Genomic DNA, 24104 nt, shown 5'->3' with positions numbered 1-24104 from the left:
CCTGGAGAGGACAACCAGAACAGTGAGTTTGGACCCCTCCCAGATTCTGCCCTATGCTACTCTTCCCTTGCTTGATTTCAATGTATCCTTTTTCTGTAATAAATGTGACTGTGAATATAATAGCTTTCAGAGTGTTTTGTGAGTCTTTCTAGCAAATTATTGATCCTAAGCAAGGTTATGAGAACCCCCAAATTCGTGGCCAGATTGTGTGAAGTGAGGGTGACCCTGGAGACCCCCAACCTTGCAGATGGTGTCTGAAGTAAGGGCAGTTTTGTGGGCAGTATTTCTTCAGAAAGTAGAGTTGCCTAAAATCTTTGCAACCTCCTTAGTTAAACCTATCCCTAGGTGTTTTTATTCTTTTGGATGCTATTGTAAATGAAATTATTTCCTTAATTTCCTATTTATTCATTTTTTAAAAACACTTATTGAGCACTTGCTATATGCTCGGCTCTGTTCCAAGTGCTTCACAAACACTAATTTTATTCCCCTAGCCACCTTAATTAGGTACTTCATTGGAAACTGGGCAGTCTGGTTCCAGAGTCCATATTCTGAACCCACTATATTGTTGCTTTACATGCCTTCTTTGAGAAGTTTCCTGGGAATCTCTTATCTACCTCTTTGCACTGCCATTCCATAGTATAGGCCCTTATAAATTTACACCCGAGCCAGTCTCCCACTGTCTCCCTAACTCAACTAGCTACCATCTCTTCTGAATGCTGCTGCCACTAACAATCCTGAAGCACTGCTGATCTAAGTCCTGGCCACTCCAGTGACCTTAAGTGCCTTTCTTCTCTGCATTTAAAAAGGTAAAAAACAATTACTGCTCACAAGCAGTACTTGACCATAGATTCTGCAATGTCTTCTACTAACATATTGAACTGTTACTGAAAACTTTGCTGTGAAACAGGCAGAGTGGTTGAGAGGAAGCGCAAGGCCTGAGCCCACAAACCCCACTCCTCCTCAACCTCAGGTTATTCATCTGCAAAACAGAAACTATAAGGCCTACTCTTAAGTGTTGTGGGAATGAAGTGTGTGTGTGAGACAAAAGGTGGAGTGGTAGAACAGGTCCTGGCATGTGCAAATTCTCAAGAAATGTGGGCTTATTTGTATCTCAGTTGCCCCAAAGAACTTGTAAAGTCTTTGAAGGCAAGGGCCTTGACATACTTTTTTGGTATTTCTCAAATCAAGATTATTTAATCACTTTAACAGATATACTTTGGTATCTGGACTTGCTCAAGAACAATGGTTCTTATGACAAAAACCAGGCTCTAAAGTCTGGCTTCAAATGTTGGCCACTACTAGGTCAGCGGCCTCTGTAAAGTAATTCAACCCCTCTGAACCTCAGGTCCTTTATTTGTAAACTGTCAATAATACCTACTCCACAGGGTCATGAAGATTCAAGTGAAGTGTTTAGTATATAACCAATCCCCCCAAAACTGCCAGCCATAATTACATCCTGTCCCAAACATACCCGCTCTTCTTTCCCGACTTCTGTGTACCTCAAAGACCATGGAAATCTCCTAAATGAGGTCGCTTCTACTACTGTTGCCATTTTACTGTTGCCATTTTAGGGAGCAGGAAACAGGCCCTGAGGGTTTGAGTGACTTCCCCGAGGTCACGGAACTCAAGCAGCGAGCCCACAGCCCACGCTCTTAACCTCTAGCCCTCGGCCTCTTCCCGGGTCGGAGGTGCACCCGCGTCCACTCAAGCCCCGCCCAGTCCCCCACTTCCAGTCACTTCCCTGCTCTTCCGCGCGCCCATCTCCCCCCACACCTGAGTCAGGCCCCTGGGGGCACGCCCCGTCCGTCCTTAGCGGTTTCCCCTTTTCTCCGCCAGAGACTGAGGGTGAGGCCGACATTGACGTCCCGCACGCGTGGTGGTGACCGCGACGTTGTGGAGGAACACCCGTCGGGGCAGGGAGCCGACGCCTGCGGCCGAGGGGGAACTACACCGAAGTCAGCGCTGTGAGGGCGGGCGGAGGGGGCGGGGGCCCGTAGGGCCAACTCCGCCCCCTGCGTGCATGCTCCGGCCCCCGCGGCGTGGTATAAGGCGGCTGCGCCCATCCTTCCCCACAGTGTCCGGCGAACTCCCACGGCGTGGGGGGCGCCTGGCGCGGAGAGGAGCTCCGCCCCGAGTCACCCCGTCACATCACGTCACGCTCACGCGGCGCCGCGACCCGAGCACAACGGTTAGCTGGGTAACGGCGGGTGGAGCGCTGGGAGCCCTGGCTGCTTGGGCGGGGTGGGCGGGAGACTAGGGGAACGGAGAGCTTGGTTTCCGGAGGTCGGGGGCTGCCCTGCGAGGGCTTCGTGGCTTCAGCGCCGCGGAGCAGGGAGCGGTTGGTGAAGGAGGTGCGGACAGGTGTCCCGGCCAAGTGTCCCGGGCACCGGCGCGGGGAGATGGGTGAGATCGTGGTGGCCTGGGGGAAATCTCTTCATCCCCACTGGGGATGCTTTCCATCTGGAAGAGTAATGATCTGAGGCTATAAAACCTGATAGCGTTGATTAACCTTTTGCCTCCAGGATCTCTTGGCCAGGTTGTGCCTGAGGAGGGGTGGGGGGGTGATGTGGGGTCGGAGGTTGTTTTGGTGTTGTGGCATGCCACCTGTAAACTTTTTTTTTAAACATCTTTATTGGAGTATAATTGCTTTACATTGTTGTGTCAGTTTCTGCTGAATAACGAAGTGAATCAGTTATTACATATATCCCCATGTCTCCTCCCTCTTGTGTCTCCCTTCCACCCTCCCTATCCCACCCCTCTAGGTGGACACAAAGCACCAAGCTGATCTCCCTGTGCTATGCAGCTGCTTCCCACTAGCTATCTTTTTTACATTTGGTAGTGTATATATGTCCATGCCACTCTCTCACTTCGTCCCAGCTTATCCTTCCTCTTCCCGGTGTTTTCAAGTCCATTCTCTACGTCTGCATCTTTATTCCTGTCCTGCCCCTAGGTTCTTCAGAACTTTTTTTTTTTTTAGATTCCATATATATATGTTAGCATGCGGTATTTGTTTTTCTCTTTCTCACTTACTTCACTCTGTATGACAGACTTAGGTGCATCCACCTCACTACAAATAACTCAATTTTGTTTCTTTTTATGGCTGAGTAATATTCCATGTATATATGTGTCACATCTTCTTTATCCAGTCATCTGTCAGTGGACACTTAGGTTGCTTTCATGTCCTGGCTATTGTAAATAGTGCTGCAGTGCACATGGTGGTACATGAGTCTTTTTGAATTCTGGTTTTCTCAGGGTATATGCCCAGTATTGGGATTGCTGGGTCATATGGTAATTCTATTTTTAGTTCTTTAAGGTGTTCTCCAGAGTGGCTGTATCAATTTACATTCCCAGTAACAGTGCAAGAGGGTTCCCTTTTCTCCACACCCTCTCCAGCATTTATTGTTTGTAGATTATTTATTTATTTATTTATTTATTTGTGGTACGCGGGCCTCTCACTGCTGTGGCCTCTCCTGTTGCGGAGCATAGGCTCCAGACGCGCAGGCTCAGCGGCCATGGCTCACGGGCCTAGCCGCTCCGCGGCATGTGGGATCATCCCGGACCAGGGCATGAACCCGTGGCCCCTGCATCAGCAGGCACACTCTCAACCACTGCACCACTGGGGAAGCCCTGTTTGTAGATTTTTTTTTTTTTTTTGCTGTACGCGGGCCTCTCACTGCTGTGGCCTCTCCTGTAGCGGAGCACAGGCTCCGGATGCGCAGGCTCAGCAGCCATGGCTCATGGGCCTAGCCGCTCCGAGGCATGTGGAATCTTCCTGGACCGGGGAACGAACCTGCATCCCCTGCATCGGCAGGCGGACTCTCAACCACTGCGCCACCAGGGAAGACCACTGTAGATGTTTTTGATGATGGCCATTCTGACTTGTGTGAGGTGATACCTCATTGTAGTTTTGATTTGTGTTTCTCTAATGATTAGTGATGTTGAGCATCCTTTCATGTGTTTGTTGGCAATCTGTATATCTTCTTTGGAGAAATGTCTATTTAGGTCTGCTTATTTTTGGATTGGGTTGTTTGTTTTTTTGATATTGAGCTGCATGAGCTGTTTATATATTTTGGAGATTAATCCTTTGTCCATTGATTTGTTTGCAAATATTTTCTCCCATTCTGAGGGTTGTCCTTTCGTCTTGTTTATCGTTTCCTTTGCTGTGCAAAAGCTTTTAAGTTTCATTAGGCCCCATTTGTTTATTTTTGTTTTTATTTCCATTTCTCTAGGAGGTGGGTCAAAAAGCATCTTGCTGTGATTTATGTCATAGAGTGTTCTGCCTATGTTTTCCTCTAAGAGTTTGATAGTGTCTGACCTTACATTTTGGTTGTTAATCCATTTTGAGTTTATTTTTGTATATGGTGTTAGCGAGTGTTCTAATTTCATTCTTTTATATGTAGCTGTCCAGTTTTCCCAGCACCACTTATTGAAGAGGCTGTCTTTTCTCCATTGTATATCCTTGCCTCCTTTATCAAAGATAAGGTGACCATATGTGTGTGGGTTTATCTCTGGGCTTTCTGTCCTGTTCCATTGATCTATATTTCTGTTTTTGTGCCAGTACCATACTGTCTTGATTACTGTAGCTTTGTAGTATAGTCTGAATCAGGGATCCTGATTCCTCCAGCTCTGTTTTTCTTTCTCAAGATTGCTTTGGCTATTTGGTCTTTTGTGTTTCCATACAAATTGTGAAATTTTTTGTTCTAGTTCTGTGAAAAATACTATTGGTAGTTTGATAGGGATTGCACTGAATCTGTAGATTGCTTTGGGTAGTGTAGTCATTTTCACAATGTTGATTCTTCCAATCCAAGAACATAGTATATCTCTCCATCTGTTTGTATCGTCTTTAACTCATCACTGTCTTATAATCTTCTGCCTACAGGTCTTTTATCTCCTTAGGTAGGTTTATCCCTAGGTATTTTATTCTTTATGTTGCAGTGGTAAATGGGAGTGTTTCCTTAATTTCTCCTTCAGATTTTTCATCATTAGTGTATAAGAATGCAAGAGGTTTCTGTGCATTAATTTTGTATCCTGCTACTTTACCAAATTCATTGATTAGCTCTACTATTTTTCTGGTAGCATCTTTAGGATTTTCTATGTATAGTATTGTGTCATCTGCAAACAGTGACAATTCTTCTTTTCTGATTTGGATTCCTGTTATTTCATTTTCGTCTCTGATTGCTGTGGCTAAAACTTCCAACGCTATGTTGAATAATATTGATGAGAGTAGGCAACCTTGTCTTGTTCCTGATCTTAGTGGAAATGGTTTCAGTTTTTCACCATTGAGACTGATGTTGGCTGTGGGTTTGTCATATATGGCCTTTATTATGTTGAGGTAAGTTCCCTCTATGCCTGCTTTCTGGAGGGTTTTTTTTTTTTTTTTATCATAAGTTGGTGTTGAATTTTGTCAAAAGCTTTTTCTGCATCTATTGAGATGCTTATATGGTTTTTCTCCTTCAATTTGTTAATATGGTGTATCACGTTGATTGATTTACATATATTAAAGAATCCTTGCATTCCTGGGACAAACCCCACTTCATCATGATGTATGACCCTTTTAATGTGCTGCTGGATTCTGTTTGCTTGTATTTTGTTGAAAAGTTTTGCATCTATGTTCATCAGTGATATTGGCCTGTAGTTTTCTTTTTTTGTGACATCCTTGTCTGGTTTTGGTATCAGGGTGATGGTGGCCTTGTAGAATGAGTTTGGGAGTGTTCCTACCTCTGCTATATTTTGGAAGAGTTTGAGAAGGATAGGTGTTAGCTCTTCTCTAAATGTTTGATAGAATTTGCCTGTGAAGCCATCTGGTCCTGGGCTTTTGTTCATTGGAAGATTTTTTTTTTTTTTTTTTTTTCAGTATGCAGGCCTCTCACTGTTGTGGCCTCTCCCATTGTGGAGCACAGGCTCCGGACGCGCAGGCTCAGCAGCCATGGCTCACGGGCCCAACCGCTCCGCAGCATGTGGGATCTTCCCAGACTGGGGCACGAACCCATGTCCCCTGCATCGGCAGGTGGACTCTCAACCATTGCGCCACCAGGGAAGCCCTGTTGGAAGATTTTTAATCACAGTTTCAATTTCAGTGCTTGTGATTGGTCTGTTTATATTTTCTATTTCTTCCTTGTTCAGTCTTGGAAGGTTGTGCTTTTCTAAGAATTTGTCCAGTTCTTCCAGGTTGTCCATTTTATTGTCATATAGTTGCTTGTAGTAATCTCTCATGATCCCTTATATTTCTGCAGTGTCAGTTGTTACTTCTCCTTTTTCATTTCTACTTCTGTTGATTTGAGTCTTCTCCCTTTTTTTCTTGATGAGTCTGGCTAATGGTTTATCAATTTTGTTTATCTTTTCAAAAAACCAACTTTTAGCTTTACTGATCTTTGCTATTGTTTCCTTCATTTCTTTTGCATTTATTTCTGATCTGAATTTTATGATTTCTTTCCTTTTGCTAACTTTGGATTTTTTTTGTTCTTCTTCCTTTAATTGCTTTAGATGTAAGTTTAGGTTTTTTATTTGAGATTTTTCTGGTTTCTTGAGGTAGGACTGTATTGCTATAAACTTCCCTCTTAGAGCTGCTTTTGCTGAATCCCATAGGTTTTGGGCTGTCATGTTTTCATTGTCATTTGTTTCTAGGTTTATAGCGTTGTGGTCAGAAAAGATACTTGATATGATTTCAATTTTCTTAAGTTTACCAAGGCTTGATTTGTGACCCAAGATATGATCTATCCTGGAGAATGTTCCATGAGCACTTGAGAAGAAAGTGTATTCTGTTGTTTTTGGATAGAATGTCCTATAAATATCAATGAAGTCCATCTTGTTTAAGGTGTCATTTAAAGCTTGTGTTTCCTTATTTATTTTCATTTTAGATGATCTGTCCATTGGTGAAGTGGGATGTTAAAGTCCCCTACTATTATTGTGTTGCTGTCAATTTCCCCTTTTATGGCTGTTAGCATTTGCCTTATGTATTGAGGTGCTCCTATGTTGGGTGCATAAATACTTACAATTGTTATATCTTCTTCTTGGATTGATCCCTTGATCCTTATGTAGTGTCCTTCTTTGTCTCTTGTAATAGTCGTTATTTTAAAGTCTATTTTGTCTGATATGAGAATTGCTACTCCAGCTTTCTTTTGATTTCCATTTGCATGAAATATCTTTTTCCATCCCCTCACTTTCAGTCTGTATGTGTCCCTTGGTCTGAAGTGGGTCTCTTGTAGACAGCATATATATGGGTCCTGTTTTTGTATCCATTCAGCCAGTCTATGTCTTTTGGTTGGAGCACTTAATCCATTTACATTCAAGGTAATTATCAATATGTATCTTCCTATTGCCATTTTCTTAATTGTTTTGGGTTTGTTATTGTCGTCTTTTCCTTCTCTTGTGTTTCTCACTTAGAGAAGTACCTTTAGCATTCGTTGTAAAGCTGATTTGGTGGTGCTGAATTCTCTAAACTTTTGCTTGTCTGTAAAGGTTTTAATTTCTCCATCAACTCTGAATGAGATCCTTGCTGGGTAGAGTAATCTTGGTTGTAAGTTTTTCCCTTTCATCACTTTAAATATGTCCTGCCACTCCCTTCTGGCTTGCAGAGTTTCTGCTGAAAGATCAGCTGTTAACCTTATGGGGATTCCCTTGTATGTTATTTGTTGCTTTTCCCTTGCTGCTTTTAATATTTTTTCTTTGTATTTAATTTTTGAGAGTTTGATTAATATGTGTCTTGGTGTGTTTATCCTTGGGTTTATCCTGTATGGGACTCTCTTTGCTTCCTGGACTTGATTATTTCCTTTCCCATATTAGGGAAGTTTTAAACTATAATCTCTTCAAATATTTTCTCAGTCCCTTTCTTTTTCTCTTCTTCTGGGACCCCTATAATTCAAATGTTGGTGTGTTTAATGTTGTCCCAGAGGTCTCTGATACTGTCCTCAATTCTTTTCATCCTTTTTTCTTTATTCTGCTCTGCAGTAATTATTTCCACTATTTTATCTTGCAGGGCACTTATCCGTTCTTCTGCCTCAGTTATTCTGCTATTGATTCCTTCTAGAGAATTTTTAATTTCATTTATTGTGTTATTCTTCATTGTTTGTTTGCTCTTGAGTTCTTCTAGGTCCTTGTTGAATTATCTTTTGTATTTTCTCCATTCTGTTTCCAAAATTCTGTCTCATCTTTACTATCATAACTCTGAATTCTTTTTCAGGTAGACTGTGTATTTCCTCTTCATTTGTTTGGTCTGATGGGTTTTTACCTTGCTCCTTCATCTGCTGCATATTTTTCTGTCTTCTCATTTTGCTTAACTTACTGTGTTTGGGGTCTCCTTTTCACAGGCTGCAGGTTTGCAGTTCCCTGTTGTTTTTGGTGTCTGCTCCCAGTGGGTAAGTTTGGTTCGGTGGGTTGTGTAGGCTTCCTGGTGGAGGGGACTGGTGCCTTTGTTCTGGTGGATGAGGCTGGATCTTTTCTTTCTGGCAGTCAGGGCTGCGTCCAGTGGTGTGTTTTGGGGTGTCTGTGACCTTATTATGATTTTAGGCAGCCTCTCTGCTAATGGGTGGGGTTGTGTTCCTGTCTTGCTATTTGTTTGGCATGGGGTGTCTAGCACTGGAGGTTGCTGGTTGTTCAGTGGAGCTGGGTCTTAGTGTTGAGCCATAGATCTCTGAGAGCTCTCGCCAGTTGATATTATGTGGGGCCGGGAGGTCTCTGGTGGTCCAATGTCCTGAACTCAGCTCTCCCACCTCAGAGGTTCAGGCCTGACACCTGGCCAGAGCACCAAGACCCTTCCTCATGTTTAGACTTCCATCACCCATCAGGCAGGGAGTGAGCCTCCTCAAAGCCCACGCAGCTGTCTTCCGGGAGGAAACACCAAACCCAACAGAAGCCCTCAAGACAAAAGCAACTCAGCGAGATCCCCCAGCAGCTAAGAGCACGTTTTCTTCCTCTTTTTCTTTGATCTGTTGCTATACGCACTCTGCCCAAGACAACATCAAGTTTCTCAAGCTTTGTTTCCCAGCCTATGAAAAGTTGGTCGCAGGGCCACCTGTAACCTTCTAATCTTTAAACTCTTTTAAACTTTTTTCCCTCTTCCTTTGACTCATCCTGAGTTCTACCCCATTCTTGATTCTCCATGACTTTGTCCTTAGAAATTCCATTTTCTCCTCAAATCCTACCTATCCCTTGTCTCCATTGTATTTTTTAAAAATATTTATTTATTTAGGATGCACCAGGTCTTAGTTGTGGCACATGGGATCGTTTAGTTGCGGCATGTGGACTCATAGTTGTGACATGCAGACTTCTTGTGGCATGGATGCAGGATCTATTTCCCCAACCAGGGATCAAACCCAGGGCCCCTGCATTGGGAGCATGGAGTCTTACCCACTGGACCACCAGGGAAGTCCCTCCACTGTATTTTTTGTATTATGTGAATCTTTACACTTGTATTATTTTTGCTTACTTTCTCTCCTCTATTGTAAGTTTCTAAGGTAGTAGCTGTCTTTGAAGTTCCCATAATGCATAGTTAAATAGAACAGTGTGTCTTGAGCAACTTTTTGGCTAATTACCGTGACCCATGGAATTCTCTCTTCTTGTGGATCCAGTAATATCAGTTACATTATTCAAATTAGCCCCAAACCTTGTCTTCAGTAATTCCCTCTAAGGTGTAGGCCTTTGTCATGCCAATTGCCAGTAACCCCTCCAGAGGTTGATGATTCAGATTTAGGATGCAAATTAAAAATGCACAATTTTACCTCACTCTGTTGTGATTGCACCTTACTGATGTTTGTCATTTTTCATATAGAAAACAGCCCCCTAAGGGGAGCAGATTAACAATTTACTGTATTAGGAAAGTGAAATAGATTGTTGAAATTTTTTTTTTTTTTTTTTTTTTTTTTGCGGTATGCGGGCCTCTCACTGTTGTGGCCTCTCCCGTTGCGGAGCACAGGCTCCGGACGCACAGGCTCAGCGGCCATGGCTCACGGGCTTAGTTGCTCCGCGGCATGTGGGATCTTCCCGGACCGGGGCACGAACCTGTGTCTCCTGCATCGGCAGGCGGATTCTCAACCACTGCGCCACCAGGGAAGCCCTAGATTGTTGAAATTATTTTAAGTGTATTATAAAGTGATTTTTGTTTTACTGACAGTATATTCTAGGACTTACATCGTCAGCATTTAAAGACTTAAGTTTAACCTATAATCGTATTTTGAGGTAACAAAATTTCATTTTTGATACTTTTTTATTGTCCAGAAATGCCCTTTAAAACAACTTTGCAAATAACTATTTATCTGTGCTTAGTGTAAGTAATGCTTATGTTAGACAAACAATACTTAATTTATTAGTCTTTTGTGGATTATCAAGTACTTTACAAAAACAACTTTGTTAAGTTCTTTGAAGTAGTGGGCTCAGATGTAGTAGTAATAATGATGTTCAGACTCAGTGATGGACATTAAACAATTATGTATACAGGAAAGAACTAAAAGGAGACAAATGTAATTGTCTTGAATTTGGGATGAAAAAAAATTTTTTAACATCTTTATTGGAGTATAATTGCTTTACAATGGTGTGTTAGTTTCTGCTTTATAACAAAGTGAATCAGCTATACATATACATATACCCCCATATCTCCTCCCTCTTTCTTCTCCCTCCCACCCTCCTATTCCACAAAAATATGGAACACTTCATGAATTTGGGTTATCCTTGAGCTGGGGTCATGCTAATCTTCTCTGTATCATTCCAATTTTAGTATATGTGCTGCCGGAGCAAGCATTGGGATGAAAACTTTAAGAATGATGAGTAAAGAATGGAGATAAAATTTTAGTCTTTATTCATAAAAACCTATGAGATACTTTTACATAAAACCAACTATAAAACTATTAAAAATTATGAAGCTAATTATAGTGTTAAATATTTCAGTGAGCAGTTCAAGTCATAGTTTTTTTTTTTTCAAGAAAAGGAAGAACAACTTTTTCTGCTGTCTTCCTCCTTGTGACTACTTATTTTCCCAACTTGGCCTCAAAGAACTAGGTGTGAAGTAGATACCAGCAGTAGTATACTAGCATTTCTATTCAAAAGGAGTAATGTAGATGACCATAACCCTAACTCCATACCTGTTTATTTATTATTGTAAAGTAGTCAGTACATTTGTGCTTCAAACCCTGGGACAAAATCAATCATATATTAATAAATAAAAATAGTGTATTTAGGTTTTGGAGAGTCTACTTTGGATTGCAGAAAACAATGTTTATAGATTATAGTCTAGATTATAATCTGGAATTCTACTGAGTAAAACTCTCCTGTATAGTGTAAAGGACTTCAAAGGACACAGTCTCTAACTTCCCTTTCTTCACTATTACTTCAGATTTTTATGTCCTTTCTAAAATGTGAAGAAAATTGGTATTTAGAAATCATGCCAAAATAAAAAATTTCAAATAACAAAGACAGGAATTTGGTAATTTGGCAGAACTGTGTTGAGTCCACGTCTGGGTTTTGAATTTTTGTATCCATAATTTTTCTTTTGAATGCTCGTATTTTATTCCCTTTCTTCTTCTCTCTGAATCTTTTTCTTCCTGAAGATACTTGCATTTTAAATTTAATTTTGACACTGTGGAATAAAGTTTTTGATATAAGACAGTGTTATTATTAAAACTGATGAAACAGTTCTTGGTGACCAAAAATTGTGACCTTAAAAAGCAAATTGTGGGAGTTCCCTGGTGGTCTAGTGGTTAGGACTCGGCGCTTTCACTGCTGTGGCCCAGGTTCAATCACTGGTCGGGGAACTGAGATCCCATAAGCCAAGTGGCATGGTCAAAAATATATAAATAAACAAACAAACAAATAAATAAATAAAAGAAATTGTGAGAAATCATAACCGGCAACTAAGCTCAAAGTTTAATCACATTCAATAAGTATTATATTAGCTGTTCCAACTGAACCTTACTGCATCAAACAGCTCTACTATCATGGAGTATGTATGTAAATTTAAGTGTAAATATTCTGAGATTAATTAATTAATTTAATATTTTTTTTTACTCTTAATTCAGAAAAAAATTTGTGAAATTCATGCCATGGAGCATTTCTGTTTAACCTCAGAACCCAGATTGTTTCCTTTGACCTGAGATGTTACAGCTTCTATTAACTCAAATGGAAATTTTAGAAATCTTGGAGATATTTTTATTATCTTACCTTCAGCATATGTAGGTGAAATGCTCTGGGACAGGTAATCTTCATTTTCAAATGGTGGTATAGTTTTATGGAATTATTTTGCAAATCCTCAGTTTCATATGTACCCTGAATTTAGAATGAGCTCTCCTAATATGAGACTGGATGCCTCAGGACTTCTTTAACTGACTCATTTTATGCAAATCCCCTTCTCCATCATTTTAAAAAAATTTCTTATTGAAGTATAGTTGATTTTCAATATTGTGTTTCAGGTCTATAGCAAAGTGATTCATATACTGTGTGTATGTGTGTGTGTGTGTATATATATATATATACTTTCTCAGATTCTTTTCCATTATAGCTTATTACAAGATACTGAATATAGTTCCCTATGCTATACAGTAAGTCCTTGTTTATCTATTCCCTTCTCCTTCTTTACAAAAGAAAGACTACCTCACTCATCCCTGTTTTTATTCTGGTGTGCTGTTCCATGCTATAAAAATCTTTGGGGAACAATCCAAACAAAGGGAAAAACACAGAATGCATAGCTCCAGAGAGAGAATTTTGAAGGAGACAGGAATAGGTTGTAACAGGAATGTTTTTCAACTCACTGCTTTGAATTTGTAGGGAAGAAAAACTTTTCCCTTCTTACCTTCTAAGCTCTGTGGTTGGTCTAATAATTAAATAATAATTAAATTGACAAAAGGCAGATTAACAGCAGAAAAACATTTAATTTCGTACATATGCAAGCCCATATATATATATATATATACACTTGAGACTTCCCTGGTGGCGCAGTGGTCAAGAATCTGCCTCCCAATGCAGGGGACATGGGTTCGACCCCTGGGCCAGGAAGATCCCACATGCTGTGGAGCAGCTAAGCCCGTGCACCACAACTACTGAGTCTGTGCTCTAGAGCCTGCGAGCCACAGCTACTGAGCCCACGTGCCACAACTAATGAAGCCTGCGTGCCTAGAGCCTGTGCTCCGCAACAAGAGAAGCCACCGCAACGAAGAGTAGCCCCCGCTTGGAGCAACTAGAGAAAGGCTGTGCGCAGCAATGAAGACCCAATGCAGCCAAAAATTAAAAAGATAAATAAATAAATTTATTGAAAAAAATATGACACTCAAAGAAGTAACCTAAGCAGGCAGCTTTTATACCTTTTAGACAAGGAAACAATACATTTGTGAAGAATTGAGAAGACAAAGCATTTGGGCTTGCGTGGCATGTTAGTGAAGAAGTAACAAGGTTTGTTTATATAGCCTTCTTGGCCCTAAACTCACTATCTCTGATAATAAGGATGCCTGCTATCCTCCTGGTACTGGGAGGGTAACTTTCGAATGGGAGATTTATTTACTGCTATCGGCGACAAAGGAGGTCAGAGTGTCCATCTTGTACCAGCTGTTTCTTAAGTTACTTTAATTCAAAATAAACTATGCCAAATGGCATATTTTGGGGTGGCATATTCTATTCCCTTTCAAATTCAAATGAGGTCACACCTTTTCTGATAGTGAGGACTGGCCAGTTATATAGTGGCCATTTTCTGTAAGCTGAATAAGCTGAAGTGCCAAGGTTTTGACAATGATATATTTAATGCACATATAACACAGTATACAATATGCCAGAAATTACACATTTGCAACTATCAAACTTATGCAGTTTAGTAGTCAATGTGTAAGGAAGTACAGTTTCCTAAGTTCATTTTGGGGCAAAATGGTTGAAGACCACAGGCTTGGGAGTCACTTGTACACACGTAGTTCCTTTCAAAGTAAATCTAAGAGATTAGGAGAGGATATAATGGTATAATTCAGGACATTATATTAGCAAAGAATTTTGCTTGATTTTTTTTTCTTTCTTACACCAAATGTGATTCTTATAAAAAGCCTGTAGTTGTGGAAGAGAATTAATTTGGTAGCTCTATCTAAAAGACCCCAGGCGAAGGACATTATGGGATGTGACAGTATTTTCCAGAGCAAAAACAGAAACTAAGCTAGGGACCAAATTCCTGCATCAGAACCAACCAGGACCAACAAAGACCTTTACCAAGGATGAATCATGCTTTGGGAGATGAGGGCCCAGTGGCATTGGGGAAACTTTGAAATGGCTCTTACATCAATCATATCTCTTCTGCAGGTGAAATGTACTATATGTCCTATACTCACTTGAGGACTTTCACTTATCCTTGTTTGTCTCCGTCAGTGAATGGGAATGGGTGGAAAATTGTATTTCTAATAATTTCATGGTATAATCTTACCCATTCTGATGAATAGTCAAAATAAATGGAAATCTCTGAAGGAGATGAATCTGTAATTGCTACCAGGCCATAGAATAATGGTGCTTTCATGTTCTGATTTGATTCCATCAATTTCTGGGCTTGAGCAGCTACTTAGAAAGTTGTAAATGTTAGGAGGAGATATCTGGGCTATTTGTGCCAAATCACTTTAAAGGACTTGAAACAATCTGATTGTGTCTGAGCTCCTGTAAACAGGACTATCCTAGTGGAACTTGCTGGCCCTGGTCATATCCCAGTCCTGTTTATCTGACCAGGAGACCCTGGGGAAATTTGGAACAAGGCCAGAGTCTCTTAAGGAACATTGTTGAAGAAGTCTCAGATCCTTCTGGAGGAAAAGGAGGAGTCTGAAAAGTTTGCCCAGGCTCCTGCTTTTTGAGATTACAAAATATGTCTTAGATATTTGTGTTAATGTGTACATATTATTAGGGATAACTAGTTCTGTAGGAGAATTTTTCGTATCTTGTATTTGTTTTTAATTGACAATCTAAAATAGATAAAGTATTTTCTGGATATTATAGTAGATGACCATTGTTTTTAAAGGAAAGTACTTTGCATTTGTATTTGATTAAAATTAATACAGGTACCAAATAGTATGGATTTAATGATGCAGGCTAGTGAAGAATATGGATGAATACTTAATATTTAAATGATAGGTTTATACAAATGTAGACCAGACGATTTTATGGCATACTCTAAACTATGTAAAAACAAGTGCGATATTAGTTTAAATAGAGAAAAAGTATAGCATAGGATAAGCATATTCACTATGACAGCACTAATCTGATCACAGCATTAATTTATAATTATAAATTACAATTATATAATTATAAATTAATGTTTTTAGTGCTTTTGTTTAGTATTACTATAATATGTACATATGTAAGTAGCATTACAAATAAAATAATTTTATCAACCCAGTGATCCAGAAGAATTTTTATCTTTCCTCTTTTAAAAAGGGTCTGTACATTAAAGTACATGTGTTTTGGAACCAGATTCACTAGAATTTGGATATGGGCTCTACTGTTTAACAACTTTAGGCACATCTTCACCAATTAAATCAGGCTTCATTTAATTTTCCAAATAATATATTTGCCTGGTATCTGCCAGAACCTATTCTAGATAATGGAAGTATATCATTGAACACAATAGATATGGTGTCTGCTCGCAAGAGCATACACAGTTTAATGGGAGAGCCGGGCAAACAAATTATACTACAATGTAGGTGTTATGATAGAAGTAAGACTGGGGTCCTATGGGTCCGCATAGCAGAGATGACAAGCCTGCCCCTGGCAGTTCAGGAAAAATGAGACCTGAAAGACAAATAGCAGTTAGCCAAGTGATGGGAGAGCCAGAACTAGGCACAAGGAACAGGAACGTGCAAAACGCAGAGGATGAGAGAGGATGGCACTTTGAAGAAGTTCAAGTACTCTGTTAAGGCTGGGGCATAGTGTATGATGGAAATCAGGAAGAGATAAAGTTGAAGAGGCAAACAATGGTGAAGATTAGAACAGGTTTTGAATGCTTTGATAAATTATTCTGAGGGTGATATATCTGGAGCCATAGAAGAATTTTAAGAAAAAGAGCAAAATGACCAGGCTTTACTTTCAGAAGATCAATTGGACTGCAGTGTGGAGAATGAAAAAGGGAGACCAAAAGGTGGAAAGTAGGGAAACCAGTTAGGAGGCTATTGCATTAACCCATGGGAGATTGGTTACCTGATCTAAGGTACAGTGGCTGTGAGGGTGGAGAGGAGGACAAATACAGAGCTATTCAGATTGATTAGATATGGGACATGAGGGCAAATGAGAGAAGGATGACCCCCAGATTCTGGACTGGCTAGCTGGAACTATGCAATTGAGTCATCACATAGATGATAAGGAAACCACTAGAACAGATAAGCTCTCAGTTTGCAGTGTTAATTTAGGGCAGCCTGTGTGTAGTACATGTTTAAGGATCCATTTTCCCTTCTGGCTATATCGGCATCCTCTTTTATTTGTTCATCAAAGATTTCTTGAGTATCTATTATTACATGCCAAAGGGCTAGAGATATATCACTATAAAAAGTCCCTGTTTTCATGCAGCTTATTTTTTGATGTGGAGAGACTGACAACAATAAGAGGTAATGTGGTATAGTAGTTAAAAGCACAAACTTGGGAGCCATTCTGATTACGTTTGAATCCCAGCTCTGCCATGTCCTGAACAAGTTACTTAACCTTTCTGTTCTCAGTTTGCTCAACTCTAAATTGGGAGTAGTAATAGTACTTACTTCATAGGGTTGTTAGAGCATTAAATTAATCAAGTAAAGTGCTTAATCTAATGCCTGCTGCATAGAAAGCACTATATGAGTATTTGCTGTTATTTTATATATTCTTTTAGATAGGTACCATGGAGAAAAACAAAGCAAGGTAAGGAGTGGGAAGTGGGAGGTTGATCTAGGATTGATCTAGGATGGTCCAGAAAAGGCTCCCTGATATGGGAACATTTGAACAAAGATTTAATTGAAGTGCTATCTGGGTTAACAAAATTCTAGGCAGTGATAACCGTAAATTCAGAAACCCTGAAGGGCAAGTGTGCTTGACATCCTTAAAGATAGTAAGAAGGCCAGTATAGCTGGAGTGGTATAAGCCAGGAGGGACAAAGGTAGGAGATGAAGTTAGGATAAATTATATAGGCCTTTGTAGCATTTAAAAACTCTGGCTTTCCATTCTATCTGTTCTGTGACTGGACCCCCCCAGGCTTCAGAATTAGGCATATGAAATAGATCCAGCCAGTCAAGGCTCACAGTGATTAGACCTGACCAAACCAAGTATTTACTTAAAGCTAATTATGTTGCCAAAGTGAACATTCTAGGAATTCTGTTGCCTGGAACGAAGCTGGGATTTTATGGAAAGTATGTAGGCTTGGAGTTACTGGCAGTCTTCTTGCCTCAATGAGTTGAGGACCTGCTTGAAAGTGAAATCAACACAGAAGAAAGTAGAACCACAAATAGGGAAATATCCCTGACCAGATCATTTGGTCCTTGGATCAGGCTGTGCCTAAAGCCAGAACCACTGCCTTAGATTTCTTGGTTACATGAGCCAAATACATTTTCTTTCTGGTCAAGTCAGATTGAGTTAAGGTTTTGGTCACTTGCCAACCTGATTAACATAAAATAGGCAGAAGAAATGGAGTAACTGAATCAAAGTGAAAAGGAGTGAATGGCCTGCAAGAAAAGAAGACAATCCAGAGAGAAGATAAAAAAGAAAGCACTTGAGAGTGCATTTTCAACAATTTGAACAATGAATGAATAAATTAATGTCCAGGCAAGGACACAAGAAGCTTGTCATATAAGCCTGGTGAAAGTATCTAGCACAAAATAGATAATTAAAAAATAGTATCTATAATGGTAATAGCTTCCATTATCTGCCACTAAATTATAAATTCTTTGGGAGCAGGAAACATATTTCAATTTTTATTGCTTTTAGTAAACTAAAGTTATCACTCAGATATTTGAATTGAATTTACTTTGTGCTATGCCTTGCATACTTGGGCTAGTAATTGGGAGGTAAGCCTGGGATTAGCAGCAAAAGAAAACTAACCTTAGCTCCCACATTAAGCCAGGAATCCTGGCTAAAATCATCCAGGTCCATAGCATTCCTATCTTCTGGGAGATGCAATTTTTTTTTCTGGAAGAAAGTGCCCTTAGTTTAGGCCTTCAGGTTTCTCAGAGATTAAGATCAACCACCTAAGTTCATAAGCATTACCAAAAGAACGACATGGAAAAATTGAGAAACACATTGTCATTAGGAGATTTCAATATACTTCTCTTCAATTATTGATAGAGGAAGCAGAAAATAGAAAACTAGTAAAGATTTAGAAGATTTGAAAAAACAAAAGTTTGATTCAACAAATAAATAATTCAACCCAACAGCTAGAAAATGTATATTCTTTTCAAGCATACATGAAATATTTTCAAAAATTAATGTACCAGCCCATAAATGCCAGTCTTATAAAATATCAAAAAATTGAATTGTACCAACCTTGTCATCTTACCACAGTGTTGTTAAATATAAGTCAATAAAGCCAAACTAAAGATTTCCTTTGGAGAGTTAAAAACCCCTGAATAACTCTGGGTCAAAGAAGAAGGCATAATCGAAATTTTTTAAACACTTGGAACAAACAATAGTAAAAATACTGTATATAAAACTACATAGTATGCAGTAAAGGTGATAAATAGAGGGAAATTTGTAGTCTTAAATGCTCATATTAGAAAAAAATTAGGGCTAAAAATTTATCAGCTTAGTAGCCATCTTATGTCTGAAAAGGAATAGAATAAATTCCAAATATGTAAGAATACAAATGATGATAAAAAATAGTAACAGAGGGCTTCCCTGGTGGCGCAGTGGTTTAGAGTCTGCCTGCCGGTGCAGGGGACGCAGGTTCGTGCCCCGGTCCGGGAAGATTCCACATGCTGCGGAGCGGCTAGGCCCGTGAGCCATGGCCGCTGAGCCTGCGCGTCCGGAGCCTGTGCTCCGCACCGCAAAAAAAAAAAAAAAAGTAACAAATCAATGAAATAAGGGGAAAGTATAATAAAATATAGATAAAACTGAGAATGTTCATTTTTATGGGTATGTTATTAACATTTAAATTTTACCATCAATCAAGTATATGCTGGCCATATGTTCAGATTTTTGAAATAAAGATAAATGGACAGCTTTAAGGGTCCAATGTATTAAACATTGAACAATATATTCAACAATTAGAAAACATCTAGGGGGTGATATAACTAAATATACTAGCACAAGTATAGGGCCAAGCTCTGCAATTGGAGGAAAAATCTGTTCAGGACAGAGAGGTTCTTGTGAAAATGTTCTTTGAAGAAAACTTATAAGATAGATAAATTCCTGAGATTAAAGGGGGAAAAAGAAGGCACAAATATCAATGATAAAGAGGATATACCTATACCCATAAAGAGATTAAATTATAAAAATTCTATGCCAGTAATTTGAAAACTTTGACAAAATGGAAGAAGCTATAGAAAAATACCCTAAAAAGACAGACTGAAAATGCAATAGAAGGAATGAATAGACCTATAATTGTTAAGAAAATTGAAGATGATATGAAATCTTCCAAAAAGAAAATAAAATGCTCAAATAGTATTACCAGTAAATTCTACCAAACTTACAAAGACTAGATCATTCTAGTCTTATATAATCTCTCCCTGAGAGGAGGAAAAAAGAGAACATCTCCTAACTCATTTTATGACTCTAATGTAAAACTGATATTGAGGGACTTCCCTGGTGGTGCAGTGGTTAAGAATCTGCCTGCCAATGCAGGGGATATGGGTTCAAGCCCTGGTCCGGGAAGATCCCACATGCCACAGAGCAACTAAGCTCATGTGCCACAACTACTGAGCCTGCACTCTAGAGCTCTCAAGCCACAACTACTGAGCCTGTGTGCTACAACTATTGAAGCCTGCGTGCCTAGAGCCTGTGCTCTGCAACAAGAGAAGCCACTGCGTGAGAAGCCCGTGCACTGCAACGAAGAGTAGCCCTCACTCACTGCAACTAGAGAAAGCCTGCGTGCAGCAACAAAGACCCAACACAGCCAAAAATAAATAAATAAATAAATTTATTTATTTAAAAAAAAACCCCTGATATTGAAATCAGAAAAGGACAATATGAGAAGGGAAAATTATATTTCCAAATACTTTATGGACACATTTCAAAAAATCCAAACAAAATATTAACAAATTTAACTTAGAAATGTATTAAAAAGATGTATATTGTGATCAAGTTGGGCATATTCTAGGAATTCAAGGGTGGTTTAATACTTTAAAGATCTATAAATGTTACTCACTACTTGTATAGATGAAAGAAGAAATGCCTTGTGAAGGTATTATGAAAAAAAAACAACAAAACCTGAATTCAATGGTCAATGGATTTAAAATAAATTCTTAATGAACTAGGAATAAAACTTCCTAAATCTGATAATGTATCTTCCAAACTCTGGAGTAAATACTTTTCTTGATGATGAAACACTAAATACATTATTTTATATATTAAGTAAAATGAGGGTTATTTCAGCACAAGCACTGCGATACCATGAAAATCAATCTGAAAACTGAGACAACTACTAAGTGACTAATGAGCTGGTAGCAGATACAATGTGGGTATGCTGGCACAGGAATGATGCACGTCCCAGGAAGGAAGGAGGGGAATGGTGTGAGATTTATCATGCTTCTCAGCACAGCATGCAATTTAAAACTTATAAATTGTTTATTTCTGGAATTTTCCACTTAATATTTTCAGACCACAGTTTACCATGGGTAACTGAAACTGCAGAAAGCAAAACTGCAGATAAAGGCGGACTACTGTATACAAAAATCAATTGTAGTGGTACTTCTGGAATGGTGGACTAAGGTCCTCTGAAATTATGCTCTTTCATAAGAGCAATAAAACATTGGCAAAAAAAAAAATCAACTTTTCAAAACTCAAGATTAACCAGAGGCTTGCAATAATCCAAAGAGAATATATTCAAGAAAAAACTGAATCTCAGAACAGCAAGATTTGTGGTGGTTTTTTAAAAAAATTAATTAATTAATATTTTATTTTTGGCTGCATTGGGTCTTTGTTGCTGCACACGGGCTTTCTCTAGTTGCAGTGAGCAGGGGCTACTTTTCATTGCAGAGCATGGGCTCTAGGCACGTGGGCTCAGTAGTTGTGGCTCATGGACTCTATAGAGCACAGGCTCAGTAGTGGTGCATGGGCTTAGTTGCCCCATAGCATGTGGGATCTTCCCGGACCGGGGCTCGAACCCGTGTCCCCTGCATTGGCAGGTGGATTCTTAACCACTGTGCCACCACCAGGGAAGTCTGATTTGTGGTGTTTTAACATGATCTGTTCCAGTTCTCATCTCCCCAACTCTAGTAGAATTGAATCAAAAAAACCTTACAATAATAGGAGCCATGAAAATCAGCAGTGTAGTAACCACTGGTGGGGGCAGAATGGTTTGGAACCTTCAAAAAAGCCTCATTCTTAGAGAATTATCATTATTCAACATGCCTGACAGTTTCCTCCAAACCCCCACTCACAGGGCTTGTCTTTCTTTGACCTGATTCAGAGCTTACTCAGTGCAAACAGCTTTTTCCCCAGGACATTTGTTGAAAAGAATCAGGGGCAATTATTTAAAATCTCAGCTGCCTGAGTTGGAAAAACAATTGGGGCAAACAAAAAGCTGACCAAACACTTCAAAGCAAAAACTGGGAAGTGAGATGTCCATAGAGGGCTTTGAAAAGCTCTGACATATTCCCAGGATGCTAGAAGGTCATGCACATGTGCACTCTTTGTCCATGCTCAGGAAATACCTGAGAAGGCCTGAATCTCCTTCCTCTGACTGAACTTGAAGCTCTATACAAGCAGGATGAAAGCTAAGGCAGAAGTGTAAGCTGCCTGCTGGAGAATTGAAAGCATGCCTGAACATACACATAATACCCTTTGGTGAAGCCTGGGAAATATACTGATTCAAGGCATTTTAAGGAAATTTTTGTCCAATCATTGGCTGATCACTAAGCTAACCAAGCAAGATTTCAATAGCCACATATGACAAAAAATACAAACTTCACAGAATTTATTTAGGAAATTCATTAAACAAACAAAAGGCAATAGGAGTAGTATCAACATGAACAACCAATAGCAATAACAACTAGCCCTGGGGAGGGAGGGAATCTGATTTCCACAGTTGCCACATCGTATTATTTTATTTTTTTAAATAAATTTTTATTGGAGTATAGTTGCTTTACAATGTTGTGTTAGTTTCTACTGCACAGCAAAGTGAATCATCTATACGTATACATATATCCTCTCCTATTTGGATTTCCTTCCCTTTTAGGTCACCACAGAGCACTGAGTAAAGTTCCCTGAGCTATACAGTAGGTTCTCATGAGTTACCTATTTTATACATAGTTCCAATAGTGTATATATGTCAATCCCAATCTCCCAATTCATCCCACCCCCGCTTCCTCCCTTGGTGTCCATACATTTGTTCTCTACGTCTGTGTCTCTATTTCTGTTTTGCAAATAAGATCATCTATACCATTTTTCTAGATTCCACATATATGCATTAATATAGGATATTTGTTTTTCTCTTCTGACTTACTGTGTATGACAGTCTCTAAGTCCATCCATGTCTCTACAAATGACCCAGTTTCGTTCCTTGTTATGGCTGAGTAATATTCCATTGCATACATGTACCACATCTTCTTTATCCTTTCCTCTGTTGATGGACATTTAGATTGCTTCCGTGTCCTGGCTATTGTAAATAATGCTGAAATGAATGTTGGGGTGCAGCCACATCATATTATTTTAAATGTCCAGTTTTCAACAACAAAAACAAAAACAACAAAATATGTGACGCACAAAGAAACTGGAAAGTATGGTCTATACACAGAGAGAAAAGTCATTTAATAGAAACTATCCCCAAGGAAGCCTAGACATTGGACTTACTAGACAGAGGCTTTAATTTAGGTATTATAAATTTTTTCAAAGAATTAAAGAAAACCATGTCTAAAGAACTAAAAGAAATTATGAGAACAATGTCTCACCAAATAGAGAATATTTATAAGAGATCGTTATTACAAAAAAATAAAGAGCCAAATAGAAATTCTGGAGCTGAAAAGTACAATAACTGAATGAAAAAATTGTAAGAGGGGCTCAAAAGCAGACTTGAGCTGGTAGAAGAATCAGTAAACCTGAATATAAGTCAATTGAGTTTATCAAATCTAAGGGAAAAAAAGAAAAATGAATGAAAAGTAAATAGAACCTCAGAGACAAAGACAAAGAGAGAATCTTGAAAGCAAGAAGAGAAGCAACTCATCACAAACCAAGTATACTTAATAAGAGTAATAGCTGAATTTTCTTTAGAGACCATAGAAGCCAGAAAGCAATGGGACAAAATACCCAAAGTGCTGAAAGAAAAAGACTGTCAACCCAGAATTCTATATCCAGCAAAATTATCCTTCAAAATGAAGGGGATATTAAGACATTCCCAGATAAAAACTGAGAGAATTTGTTGCCAGCAGGCCTTCCCTACAACAAATACCAAAGAGTGTCCTTCAGGCTGAATTGAAAGGACACTACACAGTCACTTGAATCCACGTGGAAAAAAATAAAGAACACCAGTAAAGGTAACTACATAGGTAAATATACAATAAGACAGTATGAATGTATTTTTTTCTTTGTAAACACTTTTTTTCCCTTCTACCCAATTTAAAAGCAATAATTATACAATTTTTAATGGGCTTATAGTATATAAAGATGTAATTTGTAAGACAATAGTGTGAAGGGGGAAACTGTACAGGAGCAAAGTTTTTGTATACTATTGCAATTAAATTGGTATTAAACTATACTAGACTGTTTTAAGTTAAGATGTTAATTGTAATCCACAGGACAACCACTAAGAAAATAACAAAAAACATAGTAAAAGAAACAGTGAGGTAATTAAAGGGGCACACCAAAAATATCTGTTTAACATAAAAGAAGGCAGTGATGGAGGAATAGAAAAACAAAAAAGACATAAGACAGAGAAAACAAATAGTAAAACAGCAGACCTAAGTCCTACCTTATCAGTAATTAAATTAAATGTAAATAGATTAAGCACTGTAATCAAAAAGCAGTGATTGGCAAATTGGATCCAACCCTATGCTGTCTAC

The 24104-nt window shown here is 39.0% G+C and overlaps 1 protein-coding gene and 1 non-coding gene across 5 annotated transcripts in view; one reads left to right on the top strand and one right to left on the bottom strand.

The window, feature by feature from the left end:
• The first annotated feature begins 2030 nt into the window (after positions 1-2030).
• Positions 2031-24104, top strand: part of LOC131754835 (monocarboxylate transporter 1-like) — a 38229-nt gene continuing 16155 nt past the window's right edge. The window contains exons 1-2 of one of the 4 annotated variants that reach the window (XM_067039516.1): positions 2077-2188; positions 8307-8354. The gene's annotated coding sequence lies outside the window, so the exon portion shown is untranslated. Of the gene's footprint in view, positions 2189-8306; positions 8355-24104 lie in introns of all 4 variants that reach the window. The other 3 variants (XM_059060883.2, XM_059060858.2, XM_067039544.1) reach the window with 3 other exon arrangements.
• Positions 10628-10732, bottom strand: LOC131746759 (U6 spliceosomal RNA). The gene has a single exon (XR_009332646.1). It is a non-coding gene; the product is annotated as a U6 spliceosomal RNA (small nuclear RNA).

Source organism: Kogia breviceps, chromosome 1, assembly GCF_026419965.1.
Source record: "Kogia breviceps isolate mKogBre1 chromosome 1, mKogBre1 haplotype 1, whole genome shotgun sequence".
Taxonomy (NCBI): domain Eukaryota; kingdom Metazoa; phylum Chordata; class Mammalia; order Artiodactyla; family Physeteridae; genus Kogia; species Kogia breviceps.
Note: the sequence above shows the minus strand (reverse complement) of the source record. Positions and strands in the feature narration are given on the sequence as shown.